This window comes from Colletes latitarsis, chromosome 3 (assembly GCF_051014445.1).
Source record: "Colletes latitarsis isolate SP2378_abdomen chromosome 3, iyColLati1, whole genome shotgun sequence".
Lineage (NCBI taxonomy): Eukaryota > Metazoa > Arthropoda > Insecta > Hymenoptera > Colletidae > Colletes > Colletes latitarsis.
The window spans coordinates 12824501-12842604 of NC_135136.1; positions in this window are offsets into that span (position 1 = coordinate 12824501).

Sequence of the window (18104 nt, forward strand, 5' to 3'; positions counted from 1 at the left end):
CGTAGTAATGTGGTTCCACACCGAAATTGTCAACTACACCTGGTTGCGATTAATATTTTAGAGGATAACGCCGGTTATGTCTCGGTTAGGTCTGGGATTTGCCCTCATCTGGCTCGTACTTTCGCATTTTTCGCATACTTGTTGTCCAGATCCTGGCCTTTTTCTGGTTTGGATCACGTAGTAATGCGGTACCGCACCGAAACAGTCAATTAAACCTGGTTGCGATTAATATTTTAGTGGATAACGCCGGTTATGTCTTAGTTAGGTCTGGTATTTGCCCTCATCTGGCTCGTACCTTCGCATTTTTCGCATACTTGTTGGCCAGATCCTGGCCTTTTTCAGGCTTGGATCACATTGTAATGTGGTACCACACTGATACAGTCAATTAAACCTGGTTCCGATTAATATTTTCGAGGATAACGCTGGTTATGCCTGGGTTAGTTCTGGTATTTGCAATCATCTGGCTCATACTTTCGCATTTTTCGCATACTTGTTGGCCAGATCCTGGGTTTTTTCTGGTGTGGCTGCCGTAGTAATGAAGTTCCACACCGAAACAGTCAATAGAATTTGGTTCCGAATAGTATTTTAGAGGATAACGCAGGTTACGTCTGGGTTAGTTCTGGTATTTGCAATCATCTGGCTCGTACTTTCGCATTTTTCGCATACTTGTTGTCCAGATCCTGGCCTTTTTCTGGTTTGGATCACGTAGTAATGCGGTACCACACCGAAACAGTCAATTAAAGCTGGTTGCGATTAATATTTTAGAGGATAACGCCGGTTATGTCTCGGTTAGGTCTGGGATTTGCCGTCATCTGGCTCGTATTTTCGCATTTTTCGCATACTTGTTGGCCTGATCCTGGCCTTTTTCTGGCTTGGACCACGTTGCAATGTGGTATCACACTGAAACAGTCAATTAAACCTGGTTCCGATTAATATTTTAGTGGATAACGCCGGTTATGTCTTGGTTGGGTCTGGTATTTGCCCTCATCTGGCTCGTACCTTCGCATTTTTCGCATACTTTTTGGCCATTTCCCGGCCTTCTTCTGGCTTGGACCACGTTGTAATGAGGTACCATACTGATACAATCAATAAAACCTGGTTCCGATTAATATTTTAGAGGATAACGCCGGTTATGTCTGGGTTGGGTCTGGTATTTGCCCTCATCTGGCTCGTACTTTCGCATTTTTCGCATACTTGTTGGCCAGATCCTGCCCTTTTTCTGGTTTGGATCACGTAGTAATGCGGTACCACACCGAAACAGTCAATTAAACCTGGTTGCGATTAATATTTTAGAGGATTACGCCGGATATGTCTCGGTTAGATCTAAGATTTGCCCTCATCTGGCTCGTACTTTCGCATTTTTTGCATACTTGTTGGCCAGATCCTGGCCATTTTCTGGTTTGGCACACGTAGTAATGCGGTACCACACCGAAACAGTCAATTAAACCTGGTCGGGATCACGTAGTAATGCGGTTCCACACCGAAACAGTCAATAAAACCTGGTTGCGATTAATATTTTAGAGGATAACGCTGGTTACGTCTCGGTTAGGTCTGGGATTTGCCCTCATCTGTCTCGTGCTTTCGTATTTTTCGCATACTTGTTGGCCAGATCCTGGCCTTTTTCTGGTTTGTATCACGTAGTAATATGATACCACACAGAAACAGTCAATAGAATCTGGTTCCGAATAGTATTTTAGAGGATAGCGCTGGTTACGTCTGGGTTAGTTCTGGTATTTGCAATCATCTGGCTCATACTTTCGCGTTTTTCGCTTACTTGTTGGCCAGATCCTGGGTTTTTTCTGGTTTGGATCCCGTAGTAATGAAGCTCCACACCGAAACAGTCAATTAAACCTGGTTCCGATTAATATTTTAGAGGATAACGCCGGTTATGTCTTGGGTAGGTCTGGTATTTGCCCTCATCTGTCTCGTACCATCGCATTTTTCGCTTACTTGTTGGCCAGATCCTGGCCTTTTTCTGGCTTGGACCACGTAGTAATGAGGTACCACACTGAAACAGTCAATTAAACCTGGTTCCGATTAATATTTTCGAGGATAACGCTGGTTATGACTGGGTTAGTTCTGGTATTTGCAATAATCTGTCTCATACTTTCGCGTTTTTCGCATACTTGTTGCCCAGATCCTGGGTTTTTTCTGGTTTGGATCCCGTAGTAATGAAGATCCACACCGAAACAGTCAATTAAACCTGGTTGCGGTAAATATTTTAGAGGATAACGCCGGTTATATCTCGGGTAGGTCTGGGATTTGCCGTCATCTGGCTCGTATTTTCGCATTTTTCGCATACTTGTTGGCCAGATCCTGGCCTTTTTCTGGCTTGGGCCACGTAGTAATGTGGCATCACACTGAAACAGTCAATTAAACCTGGTTGCGATTAATATTTTAGAGAATAACACCGGTTATGTCTCGGGTAGTTCTGGGATTTGCCGAAATCTGGCTCGTACTTTCGCATTTTTCGCATACTTGTTGGCCAGATCCTGGCCATTTTCTGGTTTGGATCACGTAGTAATGTGGTACCTCACCGAAACAGTCAATTAAACCTGGTTGCGATTAATATATTAGAGGATAACGCCGGTTATGTCTCGGTTAGGTCTTGGATTTGCCCTCATCTGGCTCGTTCTTCCGAATTTTTCGCATACTTGTTGGCCTAATCATCGCCTTTTTCTGGTTTGGCTCACGTAGTAATGCGGTACCACACAGAAATTGTCAAGTACACCTGGTTGCGATTAATATTTTCGAGGATAACGCTGGCTATGTCTGAGTTAGTTCTGGTATTTGCAATTATCTGGATCAAACTTTCGCGTTTTTCGCATACTTGTTGGCCAGATCCTGGATTTTTTCTGGTTTGGATCCCGTAGTAATGAAGCTCCACACCGAAACAGTCAATTAAACCTGGTCCCGATTAATATTTTAGAGGATAACGCCGGTTATGTCTGGGTTAGGTCTGGTATTTGCCCTCATCTGTCTCGTACCATCGCATTTTTCGCTTACTTGTTGGCCAGATCCTGGCCTTTTTCTGGCTTGTACCACGTAGTAATGAGGTACCACACTGAAACAGTCAATTAAACCTGGTTGCGATTAATATTTTAGAGGATAACGCCGGTTATGTCTGGGTTAGGTCTGGTATTTGCCCTCATCTGGCTCGTACCTTCGCATTTTTGGCATACTTGTTGGCCAGATCCTGGCCTTTTTCTGGCTTGGACCACGTAGTAATGTGGTATCACACTGAAACAGTCAATAGAATCTGGTTCCGAATAGTATTTTAGAGGATGACGCAGGTTACGTCTGGGTTAGTTCTGGTATTTGCAATCATCTGGCTCATACTTTCGCGTTTTTCGCATACTTGTTGGGCAGATCCTGGGCTTTTTCTGGTTTGGATCCCGTAGTAATGAGGTACCACACTGATACAGTCAATAAAACCTGGTTCCGATTAATATTTTAGAGGATAACGCCGGTTATGTCTCGGTTAGGTCTGGGATTTGCCCTCATCTGGCTCGTACTTTCGGATTTCTCGCATACTCGTTGGCCAGATCCTGGCCTTTCTCTGGTTTGGATCCCGTAGTAATGTGGTTCCTCACCGAAACAGTCAATTAAACCTGGTTGCGATTAATATTTTAGAGGATAACGCCGGTTATGTCTGGGTTAGGTCTGGAATTTGCCCTCATCTGGTTCGTACTTTCGCATTTTTCGCATACTTCTTGGCCAAATCATCGCCTTTTTCTGGTTCGGCTCACGTAGTAATGCGGTACCACACCGAAATTGTCAACTACACCTGGTTGCGATTAATATTTTAGAGGATAACGCCGGTTATGTCTCGGTTAGGTCTGGGATTTGCCCCCATCTGGCTCGTACCTTCGCATTTTTCGCCTACTTGTTGGCAAGATCCTGGCCTTTCTCTGCCTTGGACCACGTAGCAATGTGGTATCACACTGAAACAGTCAATTAAACCTGGTTCCGATTAATATTTTAGTGGATAACGCCGGTTATGTCTTGGTTAGTTCTGGTATTTGCCCTCATCTGGCTCGTACCTTCGCATTTTTCGCATACTTGTTGGCCAGATCCTGGCCTTTTTCTGGCTTGGACCACGTAGCAATGTGGTATCACACTGAAACAGTCAATTAAACCTGGGTACGATTAATATTTTAGCTGATAACGCCGGTTATGTCTCGGTTAGGTCTGGGATTTGCCCTCATCTGGCTCGTACCTTCGCATTTTTCGCATACTTCTTGGCCAGATCCTGGCCTTTTTCAGGCTTGGACCACGTTGTAATGAGGTACCACACTGATACAGTCAATAAAACCTGGGTACGATTAATATTTTAGTTGATAACGCCGGTTATGTCTCGGTTAGGTCTGGTGTTTGCCCTCATCTGTCTCGTACCATCGCATTTTTCGCTTACTTGTTGGCCAGATCCTGGCCTTTTTCTGGCTTGTACCACGTAGTAATGAGGTACCACACTGAAACAGTCAATTAAACCTGGTTGCGATTAATATTTTAGAGGATAACGCCGGTTATGTCTGGGTTAGGTCTGGTATTTGCCCTCATCTGGCTCGTACCTTCGCATTTTTGGCATACTTGTTGGCCAGATCCTGGCCTTTTTCTGGCTTGGACCACGTAGTAATGTGGTATCACACTGAAACAGTCAATAGAATCTGGTTCCGAATAGTATTTTAGAGGATGACGCAGGTTACGTCTGGGTTAGTTCTGGTATTTGCAATCATCTGGCTCGCACTCTCGCATTTTTCGCATACTTGTTGGCCAGATCCTGTGCTTTTTCTGGTTGGGATCACGTAGTAATGCGGTACAACACCGAAGCAGTCAATTAAACCTGGTTGCGATTATTATTTTACAGGATAACGCCGGTTATGTTTGGGTTAGGTCTGGGATTTGCCCTCATCTGTCTCGTGCTTTCGTATTTTTCGCATACTTGTTGGCCAGGTCCTGGGTTTTTTCTGGTTTGGATCCCGTAGTAATGAAGTTCCACACCGAAACAGTCAATTAAACCTGGTTCCCATTAATATTTTAGAGGATAACGCGGGTTATGTCTGGGTTAGGTCTGGTATTTGCCCTCATCTGGCTCGTACTTTCGCATTTTTCGCATACTTTGTGGCCAGATCCTGGCTTTTTTCTGGTTTGGATCCCGTAGTAATGAAGTTCCACACCGAAACAGTCAATTAAACCTGGTTGCGATTAATATTTTAGAGGATAACGCCGGTTATGTCTCGGTTAGGTCTGGGATTTGCCCTCATCTGGCTCGTACCTTCGCATTTTTCGCATTCTTGTGGGCCAAATCATCGCCTTTTTCTGGTTTGGCTCACGTAGTAATGCGGTACCACACCGAAATTGTCAACTACACCTGGTTGCGATTAATATTTTAGAGGATAACGGCGGTTATGTCTCGGTTAGGTCTGGGATTTGCCCTCATCTGGCTCGTACCTTCTCATTTTTCGCCTACTTGCTGGCAAGATCCTGGGCTTTTTCTGGCTTGGATCACGTAGTAATGCGGTACCACACCGAAGCAGTCAATTAAACCTGGTTGCGATTAATATCTTAGAGGATAACGACGGTTATGGCTGGGTTAGGTCTGGTATTTGCCCTCATCTGGCTCGTACCTTCGCATTTTTCGCATACTTGTTGGCCAAATCATCGCCTTTTTCTGGTTTGGCTCACGTAGTAACGCGGTACCACACTGAAACAGTCAATAAAAGCTGGTTCCGATTAATATTTTAGAGGATAACGCCGGTTATGTCTGGGTTAGGTCTGGGATTTGCCCTCATCTGGCTCGTACTTTCGCATTTTTCGCATACTTGTTGGCCAGATCCTGGCCTTTTTCTGGTTTGGATCACGTAGTAATGCGGTACCACACCGAAACAGTCAATTAAACCTGGTTGCGATTAATATTTTAGAGGATTTCGCTGGATATGTCTCGTTTAGATCTGAGATTTGCCCTCATCTGGCTCGTACTTTCGCATTTTTCGCATACTTGTTGGCCAAATCATCGCCTTTTTCAGGTTTGGCTCACGTAGTAACGCGGTACCACACTGAAACAGTCAATAAAAGCTGGTTCCGATTAATATTTTAGAGGATAACGCCGGTTATGTCTGGGTTAGGTCTGGGATTTGCCCTCATCTGGCTCGTACTTTCGCATTTTTCGCATACTTGTTGGCCAGATCCTGGCCTTTTTCTGGCTTGGACCACGTAGCAATGTGGTATCACACTGAAACAGTCAATTAAACCTGGGTACGATTAATATTTTAGTTGATAACGCCGGTTATGTCTCGGGTAGTTCTGGGATTTGCCGAAATCTGGCACGTACTTTCGCATTTTTCGCATACTTGTTGGCCAGATCCTGGCCATTTTCTGGTTTGGATCACGTAGTAATGTGGTACCTCACCGAAACAGTCAATTAAACCTGGTTGCGATTAATATATTAGAGGATAACGCCGGTTATGTCTCGGTTAGGTCTTGGATTTGCCCTCATCTGGCTCGTTCTTCCGAATTTTTCGCATACTTGTTGGCCTAGTCATCGCCTTTTTCTGGTTTGGCTCACGTAGTAATGCGGTACCACACAGAAATTGTCAAGTACACCTGGTTGCGATTAATATTTTCGAGGATAACGCTGGTTATGTCTGAGTTAGTTCTGGTATTTGCAATTATCTGGATCAAACTTTCGCGTTTTTCGCATACTTGTTGGCCAGATCCTGGATTTTTTCTGGTTTGGATCCCGTAGTAATGAAGCTCCACACCAAAACAGTCAATTAAACCTGGTTCCGATTAATATTTTAGAGGATAACGCCGGTTATGTCTGGGTTAGGTCTGGTATTTGCCCTCATCTGTCTCGTACCATCGCATTTTTCGCTTACTTGTTGGCCAGATCCTGGCCTTTTTCTGGCTTGTACCACGTAGTAATGAGGTACCACACTGAAACAGTCAATTAAACCTGGTTGCGATTAATATTTTAAAGGATAACGCCGGTTATGTCTGGGTTAGGTCTGGTATTTGCCCTCATCTGGCTCGTACCTTCGCATTTTTGGCATACTTGTTGGCCAGATCCTGGCCTTTTTCTGGCTTGGACCACGTAGTAATGTGGTATCACACTGAAACTGTCAATAGAATCTGGTTCCGAATAGTATTTTAGAGGATGACGCAGGTTACGTCTGGGTTAGTTCTGGTATTTGCAATCATCTGGCTCATACTTTCGCGTTTTTCGCATACTTGTTGGGCAGATCCTGGGTTTTTTCTGGTTTGGATCCCGTAGTAATGAAGTTCCACACCGAAACAGTCAATTAAACCTGGTTGCGATAAATATTTTAGAGGATAACGCCGGTTATGTCTCGGTTAGGTCTGGGATTTGCCGTCATCTGGCTCGTATTTTCGCATTTTTCGCATACTTGTTGGCCTGATCCTGGCCTTTTTCTGGCTTGGACCACGTAGCAATGTGGTATCACACTGAAACAGTCAATTAAACCTGGTTCCTATTAATATTTTAGTGGATAACGCCGGTTATGTCTTGGTTAGGTCTGGTATTTGCCCTCATCTGGCTCGTACCTTCGCATTTTTCGCATACTTGTTGGCCAGATCCTGGCCTTTTTCTGGGTTGGACCACGTTGTAATGGGGTACCACACTGATACAGTCAATAAAACCTGGTTCCGATTAATATTTTAGAGGATAACGCCGGTTATGTCTCGGTTAGGTCTGGGATTTGCCCTCATCTGGCTCGTACTTTCGCATTTCTCGCATACTTGTTGGCCAGATCCTGGCCTTTTTCTGGTTTGGATCCCGTAGTAATGTGGTTCCTCACCGAAACAATCAATTGAACCTGGTTGCGATTAATATTTTAGAGGATAACGCCGGTTATGTCTGGGTTAGGTCTGGAATTTGCCCTCATCTGGCTCGTACTTTCGCATTTTTCGCATACTTCTTGGCCAAATCATCGCCTTTTTCTGGTTCGGCTCACGTAGTAATGCGGTACCACACCGAAATTGTCAACTACACCTGGTTGCGATTAATATTTTAGAGGATAACGCCGGTTATGTCTCGGTTAGGTCTGGGATTTGCCCTCATCTGGCTCGTACCTTCGCATTTTTCGCCTACTTGTTGGCAAGATCCTGGCCTTTCTCTGCCTTGGACCACGTAGCAATGTGGTATCACACTGAAACAGTCAATTAAACCTGGTTCCGATTAATATTTTAGTGGATAACGCCGGTTATGTCTTGGTTAGTTCTGGTATTTGCCCTCATCTGGCTCGTACCTTCGCATTTTTCGCATACTTGTTGGCCAGATCCTGGCCTTTTTCTGGCTTGGACCACGTAGCAATGTGGTATCACACTGAAACAGTCAATTAAACCTGGGTACGATTAATATTTTAGTTGATAACGCCGGTTATGTCTCGGTTAGGTCTGGGATTTGCCGTCATCTGGCTCGTATTTTCGCATTTTTCGCATACTTGTTGGCCTGATCCTGGCCTTTTTCTGGCTTGGACCACGTAGCAATGTGGTATCACACTGAAACAGTCAATTAAACCTGGTTCCTATTAATATTTTAGTGGATAACGCCGGTTATGTCTTGGTTAGGTCTGGTATTTGCCCTCATCTGGCTCGTACCTTCGCATTTTTCGCATACTTGTTGGCCAGATCCTGGCCTTTTTCTGGCTTGGACCACGTTGTAATGAGGTACCACACTGATACAGTCAATAAAACCTGGTTCCGATTAATATTTTGGAGGATAACGCCGGTTATGTCTCGGTTAGGTCTGGGATTTGCCCTCATCTGGCTCGTACTTTCGCATTTCTCGCATACTTGTTGGCCAGATCCTGGCCTTTTTCTGGTTTGGATCCCGTAGTAATGTGGTTCCTCACCGAAACAGTCAATTAAACCTGGTTGCGATTAATATTTTAGAGGATAACGCCGGTTATGTCTGGGTTAGGTCTGGGATTTGCCCTCATCTGGCTCGTACTTTTGCATTTTTCGCATACTTGTTGGCCAGATCCAAGGCATTTTCTGGTTTGGATCACGTAGTAATGAGGTTCCACACCGAAACAGTCAATTAAACCTGGTTGCGATTAATATTTTAGAAGATAACGCCGGTTATGTCTCGGTTAGGTCTGGGATATGCCATCATCTGTCTCGTGCTTTCGTATTTTTCGCATACTTGTTGGCCAGATCCTGGCCTCTTTCTGGTTTGTATCACGTAGTAATATGGTACCAGACTGAAACAGTCAATAGAATCTGGTTGCGAATAGTATTTTATAGGATAACGCAGGTTACGTCGGTCTTAGTTCTGGTATTTGCAATCATCTGGCTCATACTTTCGCGTTTTTCGCATACTTGTTGGCCAGGTCCTGGGTTTTTTCTGGTTTGGATCCCGTAGTAATGAGGTTCCACACCGAAACAGTCAATTAAACCTGGTTGCGATTAATATTTTAGAAGATAACGCCGGTTATGTCTCGGTTAGGTCTGGGATTTGCCATCACCTGTCTCGTGCTTTCGTATTTTTCGCATCCTTGTTGGCCAGATCCTGGCCTTTTTCTGGCTTGGACCACGTAGTAATGTGGTATCACACTGAAACAGTCAATTAAATCTAGTTCCGGTTAATATTTTAGAGGATAACGCCGGTTATGTCTCGGGTAGATCTGGAATTTGCCCTCATCTTGCTCGTGCTTTCGTATTTTTCGCATACTTGTTGGCCAGATCCTGGGCATTTTCTGGTTTGGATCACGTAGTAATGTGGGACCACACTGAAACAGTCAATTAAACCTGGTTCCGATTAATATTTTCGAGGATAACGCTGGTTATGTCTGGGTTAGTTCTGGTATTTGCAATCATCTGGGTCATACTTTCGCGTTTTTCGCATACTTGTTGGCCAGGTCCTGGGTTTTTTCTGGTTTGGATCCTGTAGTAATGAAGTTCCACACCGAAACAGTCAATTAAACCTGGTTGCGATAAATATTTTAGAGGATAACGCCGGTTATATCTCGGGTATGTCTAGGATTTGCCGTCATCTGGCTCGTATTTTCGCATTTTTCGCATACTTGTTGGCCAGATCCTGGCGTTTTTCTGGCTTGGACCACGTAGTAATGTGGTATCACACTGAAACAGTCAATAGAATCTGGTTCCGAATAGTATTTTAGAGGATAACGCAGGTTACGTCTGGGTTAGTTCTGGTATTTGCAATCATCTCGCTCATACTTTCGCGTTTTTCGCATACTTGTTGACGAGATCCTGGCTTTTTTCTGGTTTGAATCCCGTAGTAATGAAGCTCCACACCGAAACAGTCAATTAAACCTGGTTGCGATTGTATTTTAGAGGATAACGCCGGTTATGTCTCGGTTAGGTCTGGGATTTGCCATCATCTGTCTCATACTTTCGCGTTTTTCGCATACTTGTTGGCGAGATCCTGGGTTTTTTCTGGTTCGGATCCCGTAGTAATGAAGTTCCACACCGAAACAGTCAATTAAACCTGGTTGCGATTATATTTTAGAGGATAACGCCGGTTATGTCTCGGGTAGGTCTGGGATTTGCCGTCATCTGGCTCGTATTTTCGCATTCTTCGCATACTTGTTGGCCAGATCCTGGCCTTTTTCTGGCTTGGACCACGTAGTAATGAGGTATCACACTGAAGCAGTCAATAAAACCTGGTTCCGATTAATATTTTAGAGGATAACGCTGGTTATGTCTGGGTTAGTTCTGGTATTTGCAATCATCTGGCTCATACTTTCGCGTTTTTCGCATACTTGTTGGCCAGATCCTGGCCTTTTTCTGGTTTGGATCCCGTAGTAATGTGGTTCCTCACCGAAACAGTCAATTAAACCTGGTTGCGATTAATATTTTAGAGGATAACGCCGGTTATGTCTGGGTTAGGTCTGGGATTTGCCCTCATTTGGCTCGTACTTTTGCATTTTTCGCATACTTGTTGGCCAGATCCTGGGCATTTTCTGGTTTGGATCACGTAGTAATGTGGTACCACACTGAAACAGTCAATAAAAGCTGGTTCCGAATAGTATTTTAGGGGATAACGCAGGTTACGTCTGTGTTAGTTCTGGTATTTGCAATCATCTGGCTCATACTTTCGTGTTTTTCGCATACTTGTTGGCCAGATCCTGGGGTTTCTCTGGTTTGGATCCCGTAGTAATGAGGTTCCACACCGAAACAGTCAATTAAACCTGGTTGCGATTAATATTTTAGAAGATAACGCCGGGTATATCTCGGGTAGGTCTGGAATTTGCCCTCATTTGGCTCGTACTTTTGCATTTTTCGCATACTTGTTGGCCAGATCCTGGGCATTTTCTGGTTTGGATCACGTAGTAATGTGGTACCACACTGAAACAGTCAATAAAAGCTGGTTCCGAATAGTATTTTAGGGGATAACGCAGGTTACGTCTGGGTTAGTTCTGGTATTTGCAATCATCTGGCTCATACTTTCGCGTTTTTCGCATACTTGTTGGCCTGATCCTGGCCTTTTTCTGGCTTGGACCACGTAGTAATGAGGTATCACACTGAAGCAGTCAATAAAACCTGGTTCCGATTAATATTTTAGAGGATAACGCTGGTTATGTCTGGGTTAGTTCTGGGATTTGCCATCATCTGTCTCGTGCTTTCGTATTTTTCGCATACTTGTTGGCCAGATCCTGGCCTCTTTCTGGTTTGTATCACGTAGTAATATGGTACCACACTGAAACAGTCAATAGAATCTGGTTCGGAATAGTATTTTAGAGGATAACGCAGGTTACGTCGGGGTTAGTTCTGGTATTTGCAATCATCTGGCTCATACTTGCGCGTTTTTCGCATACTTGTTGGCCAGGTTCTGGGTTTTTTCTGGTTTGGATCCCGTAGTAATGAAGTTCCACAACGAAACAGTCAATTAAACCTAGTTGCGATAAATATTTTAGAGGAGAACGCCGGTTATATCTCGGGTAGGTCTGGGATTTGCCGTCATCTGGCTCGTATTTTCGCATTTTTCGCATACTTGTTGGCCAGATCCTGGCCTTTCTCTGGCTTGGACCACGTAGTAATGTGGTATCACACTGAAACAGTCAATTAAACCTGGTTCCGGTTAATATTTTAGAGGATAACGCCGGTTATGTCTCGGGTAGGTCTGGAATTTGCCCTCATCTTGCTCGTGCTTTCGTATTTTTCGCATACTTGTTGGCCAGATCCTGGGCATTTTCTGGTTTGGATCACGTAGTAATGTGGTACCACACTGAAACAGTCAATTAAACCTGGTTCCGATTAATATTTTCGAGGATAACGCTTGTTATGTCTGGGTTAGTTCTGGTATTTGCAATCATCTGGGTCATACTTTCGCGTTTTTCGCATACTTGTTGGCCAGGTCTTGGGTTTTTTCTGGTTTGGATCCCGTAGTAATGAAGTTCCACAACGAAACAGTCAATTAAACCTGGTTGCGATAAATATTTTAGAGGATAACGCCGGGTATATCTCGGGTAGGTCTGGGATTTGCCGTCATCTGGCTCGTATTTTCGCATTTTTCGCATACTTGTTGGCCAGATCCTGGCCTTTTTCTGGCTTGGACCACGTAGTAATGTGGTATCACACTGAAACAGTCAATTAAACCTGGTTGCGATTAATATTTTAGAGGATAACGCCGGTTATGTCTCGGGTAGGTCTGGAATTTGCCCTCATCTTGCTCGTGCTTTCGTATTTTTCGCATACTTGTTGGCCAGATCCTGGGCATTTTCTGGTTTGGATCACGTAGTAATGTGGTACCACACTGAAACAGTCAATTAAACCTGGTTCCGATTAATATTTTCGAGGATAACGCTGGTTATGTCTGGGTTAGTTCTGGTATTTGCAATCATCTGGGTCATACTTTCGCGTTTTTCGCATACTTGTTGGCCAGGTCCTGGGTTTTTTCTGGTTTGGATCCCGTAGTAATGAAGTTCCACAACGAAACAGTCAATTAAACCTGGTTGCGATAAATATTTCGAGGATAACGCCGGGTATATCTCGGGTAGGTCTGGGATTTGCCGTCATCTGGCTCGTATTTTCGCATTTTTCGCATACTTGTTGGCCAGATCCTGGCCTTTTTCTGGCTTGGACCACGTAGTAATGTGGTATCACACTGAAACAGTCAATTAAACCTGGTTGCGATTAATATTTTCGAGGATAACGCCGGTTATGTCTCGGGAAGTTCTGGTATTTGCAATCATCTGGCTCATACTTTCGCAATTTTCGCGTCCTTGTTGGCCAGATCTTGGGTTTTTTGTGGTTTGGATCCCGTCGTAATGTGGCTCCACACCGAAGCAGTCAATTAAACCTGGTTGCGATGAATAGTTTGGAGGATAACGCCGGTTATGTCTGGGTTAGGTCTGGGATTTGCCCTCATCTGGCTCGTACTTTTGCATTTTTCGCGTACTTGTTGGCCAGATCCTGGGCATTTTCTGGTTTGGATCAGGTAGTAATGTGGTACCACACTGAAACAGTCAATAAAAGCTGGTTCCGAATAGTATTTTAGGGGATAACGCAGGTTACGTCTGGGTTAGTTCTGGTATTTGCAATCATCTGGCTCATACTTTCGCGTTTTTCGCATATTTGTTGGCCAGATCCTGGGGTTTTTCTGGTTTGGATCCCGTAGTAATGAGGTTCCACACCGAAACAGTCAATTAAACCTGGTTGCGATTAATATTTTAGAAGATAACGCCGGTTATGTCTCGGGTAGGTCTGGGATTTGCCGTCATCTGGCTCGTATTTTCGCATTTTTCGCATACTTGTTGGCCAGATCCTGGCCTTTTTCTGGCTTGGACCACGTAGTAATGTGGTATCACACTGAAACAGTCAATTAAACCTGGTTCCGGTTAATATTTTAGAGGATAACGCCGGTTATGTCTCGGGTAGGTCTGGAATTTGCCCTCATCTTGCTCGTGCTTTCGTATTTTTCGCATACTTGTTGGCCAGATCCTGGGCATTTTCTGGTTTGGATCACGTAGTAATGTGGTACCACACTGAAACAGTCAATTAAACCTGGTTCCGAATAGTATTTTAGAGGATAACGCAGGTTACGTCGGGGTTAGTTCTGGTATTTGCAATCATCTGGCTCATACCTGCGCGTTTTTCGCATACTTGTTGGCCAGGTTCTGGGTTTTTTCTGGTTTGGATCCCGTAGTAATGAAGTTCCACAACGAAACAGTCAATTAAACCTGGTTGCGATAAATATTTTAGAGGAGAACGCCGGTTATATCTCGGGTAGGTCTGGTGCTTGCTCTCATCTGGCTCGTACTTTCGCATTTTTCGCATACTTGTTGGCCAAATCATCGCCTTTTTCTGGTTTGGCTCACGTAGTAGTGCGGTACCACACCGAAATTGTCAACTACACCTGGTTGCGATTAATATTTTACAGGATAACGCCGGTTATGTCTCGGTTAGGTCTGGGATTTGCCCTCATCTGGCTCGTACCTTCGCATTTTTCGCCTACTAGTTGGCAAGATCCTGGACTTTTTCTGGTTGGGATCACGTAGTAATGCGGTACCACACCGAAGCAGTCAATTAAACCTGGTTGCGATTATTATATAAGAGGATTACGCCGGTTATGTTTGGGTTAGGTCTGGTATTTGCCCTCATCTGGCTCGTACTTTCGCATTTTTCGCATGCTTGTTGGCCAGATCCTGGCCATTTTCTGGTTTGGATCCCGTAGTAATGTGGTTCCTCACCGAAACAGTCAATTAAACCTGGTTGCGATTAATATTTTAGAGGATAACGCCGGTTATGTCTGGGTTAGGTCTGGGATTTGCCCTCATCTGGCTCGTACTTTTGCATTTTTCGCATACTTGTTGGCCAGATCCTGGGCATTTTCTGGTTTGGATCAGGTAGTAATGTGGTACCACACTGAAACAGTCAATAAAAGCTGGTTCCGAATAGTATTTTAGGGGATAACGCAGGTTAGGTCTGGGTTAGTTCTGGTATTTGCAATCATCTGGCTCATACTTTCGCGTTTTTCGCATATTTGTTGGCCGGATCCTGGGGTTTTTCTGGTTTGGATCCCGTAGTAATGAGGTTCCACACCGAAACAGACAATTAAACCTGGTTGCGATTAATATTTTAGAAGATAACGCCGGTTATGTCTCGGTTAGGTCTGGGATTTGCCATCATCTGTCTCGTGCTTTCGTATTTTTCGCATACTTGTTGGCCAGATCCTGGCCTCTTTCTGGTTTGTATCACGTAGTAATATGGTACCACACTGAAACAGTCAATAGAATCTGGTTGCGAATAGTATTTTAGAGGATAACGCAGGTTACGTCGGTGTTAGTTCTGGTATTTGCAATCATCTGGCTCATACTTGGGCGTTTTTGGCATACTTGTTGGCCAGGTCCTGGGTTTTTTCTGGTTTGGATCCCGTAGTGATGAAGTTCCACAACGAAGCAGTCAATTAAACCTGGTTGCGATAAATATTTTAGAGGAGAACGCCGGTTATATCTCGGGTAGGTCTGGTATTTGCCCTCATCTGTCTCGTACCATCGCATTTTTCGCATACTTGTTGGCCAGATCCTGGCCTTTTTCTGGCTTGGACCACGTAGTAATGTGGTATCACACTGAAACAGTCAATTAAACCTGGTTCCGGTTAATATTTTAGAGGATAACGCCGGTTATGTCTCGGGTAGATCTGGAATTTGCCCTCATCTTGCTCGTGCTTTCGTATTTTTCGCATACTTGTTGGCCAGATCCTGGGCATTTTCTGGTTTGGATCACGTAGTAATGTGGTATCACACTGAAACAGTCAATTAAACCTGGTTCCGATTAATATTTTCGAGAATAACGCTGGTTATGTCTGGGTTAGTTCTGGTATTTGCAATCATCTGGGTCATACTTTCGCGTTTTTCGCATACTTGTTGGCCAGGTCCTGGGTTTTTTCTGGTTTGGATCCTGTAGTAATGAAGTTCCACAACGAAACAGTCAATTAAACCTGGTTGCGATAAATATTTTAGAGGATAACGCCGGTTATATCTCGGGTAGGTCTGGGATTTGCCGTCATCTGGCTCGTATTTTCGCATTTTTCGCATACTTGTTGGCCAGATCCTGGCCTTTTTCTGGCTTGGACCACGTAGTAATGTGGTATCACACTGAAACAGTCAATTAAACCTGGTTGCGATTAATATTTTCGAGGATAACGCCGGTTATGTCTCGGGAAGTTCTGGTATTTGCAATCATCTGGCTCATACTTTCGCGTTTTTCGCATACTTGTTGGCCAGATCCTGGGTTTTTTCTGGTTTGGATCCCGTAGAAATGAAGTTCCACACCGAAACAGTCAATTAAACCTGGATGCGATTAATATTTCAGAGGATCACGCCGGTTATGTCTCGGGTAGGTCTGGGATTTGCCGTCATCTGGCTCGTATTTTCGCATTCTTCGCATACTTGTTGGCCAGATCCTGGCCTTTTTCTGTCTTGGACCACGTAGTAATGTGGTATCACACTGAAACAGTCAATTAAACCTGGTTCCGGTTAATATTTTAGAGGATAACGCCGGTTATGTCTCGGGTAGGTCTGGGATTTGCCGTCATCTGGCTCGTATTTTCGCATTTTTCGCATACTTGTTGGCCAGATCCTGGCGTTTTTCTGGCTTGGACCACGTAGTAATGTGGTATCACACTGAAACAGTCAATAGAATCTGGTTCCGAATAGTATTTTAGAGGATAACGCAGGTTACGTTTGGGTTAGTTCTGGTATTTGTAATCATCTCGCTCATACTTTCGCGTTTTTCGCATACTTGTTGGGCAGATCCTGGGTTTTTTCTGATTTGGATCCCGTAGTAATGTGGTTCCTCACCGAAACAGTCAATTAAACCTGGTTGCGATTAATATTTTAGAGGATAACGCCGGTTATGTCTGGGTTAGGTCTGGAATTTGCCCTCATCTGGCTCGTACTTTCGCATTTTTCGCATACTTGTTGGCCAAATCATCGCCTTTTTCTGGTTTGGCTCACGTAGTAACGCGGTACCACACTGAAACAGTCAATAAAAGCTGGTTCCGATTATTATTTTAGAGGATAACGCCGGTTATGTCTGGGTTAGGTCTGGGATTTGCCCTCATCTGGCTCGTACTTTCGCATTTTTCGCATACTTGTTGGCCAGATCCTGGCCTTTTTCTGGTTTGGATCACGTAGTAATGCGGTACCACACCGAAACAGTCAATTAAACCTGGTTGCGATTAATATTTTAGAAGATAACGCCGGTTATGTCTCGGTTAGGTCTGGGATTTGCCATCATCTGTCTCGTGCTTTCGTATTTTTCGCATACTTGTTGGCCAGATCCTGGCCTCTTTCTGGTTTGTATCACGTAGTAATATGGTACCACACTGAAACAGTCAATAGAATCTGGTTGCGAATAGTATTTTAGAGGATAACGCAGGTTACGTCGGGGTTAGTTCTGGTATTTGCAATCATCTGGCTCATACTTGGGCGTTTTTGGCATACTTGTTGGCCAGGTCCTGGGTTTTTTCTGGTTTGGATCCCGTAGTGATGAAGTTCCACAACGAAGCAGTCAATTAAACCTGGTGGCGATAAATATTTTAGAGGAGAACGCCGGTTATATCTCGGGTAGGTCTGGTATTTGCCCTCATCTGTCTCGTACCATCGCATTTTTCGCATACTTGTTGGCCAGATCCTGGCCTTTTTCTGGCTTGGACCACGTAGTAATGTGGTATCACACTGAAACAGTCAATTAAACCTGGTTGCGATTAATATTTTAGAGGATAACGCCGGTTATGTCTGGGTTAGGTCTGGGATTTGCCCTCATCTGGCTCGTACTTTTGCATTTTTCGCATACTTGTTGGCCAGATCCTGGGCATTTTCTGGTTTGGATCAGGTAGTAATGTGGTACCACACTGAAACAGTCAATAAAAGCTGGTTCCGAATAGTATTTTAGGGGATAACGCAGGTTACGTCTGGGTTAGTTCTGGTATTTGCAATCATCTGGCTCATACTTTCGCGTTTTTCGCATATTTGTTGGCCGGATCCTGGGGTTTTTCTGGTTTGGATCCCGTAGTAATGAGGTTCCACACCGAAACAGACAATTAAACCTGGTTGCGATTAATATTTTAGAAGATAACGCCGGTTATGTCTCGGTTAGGTCTGGGATTTGCC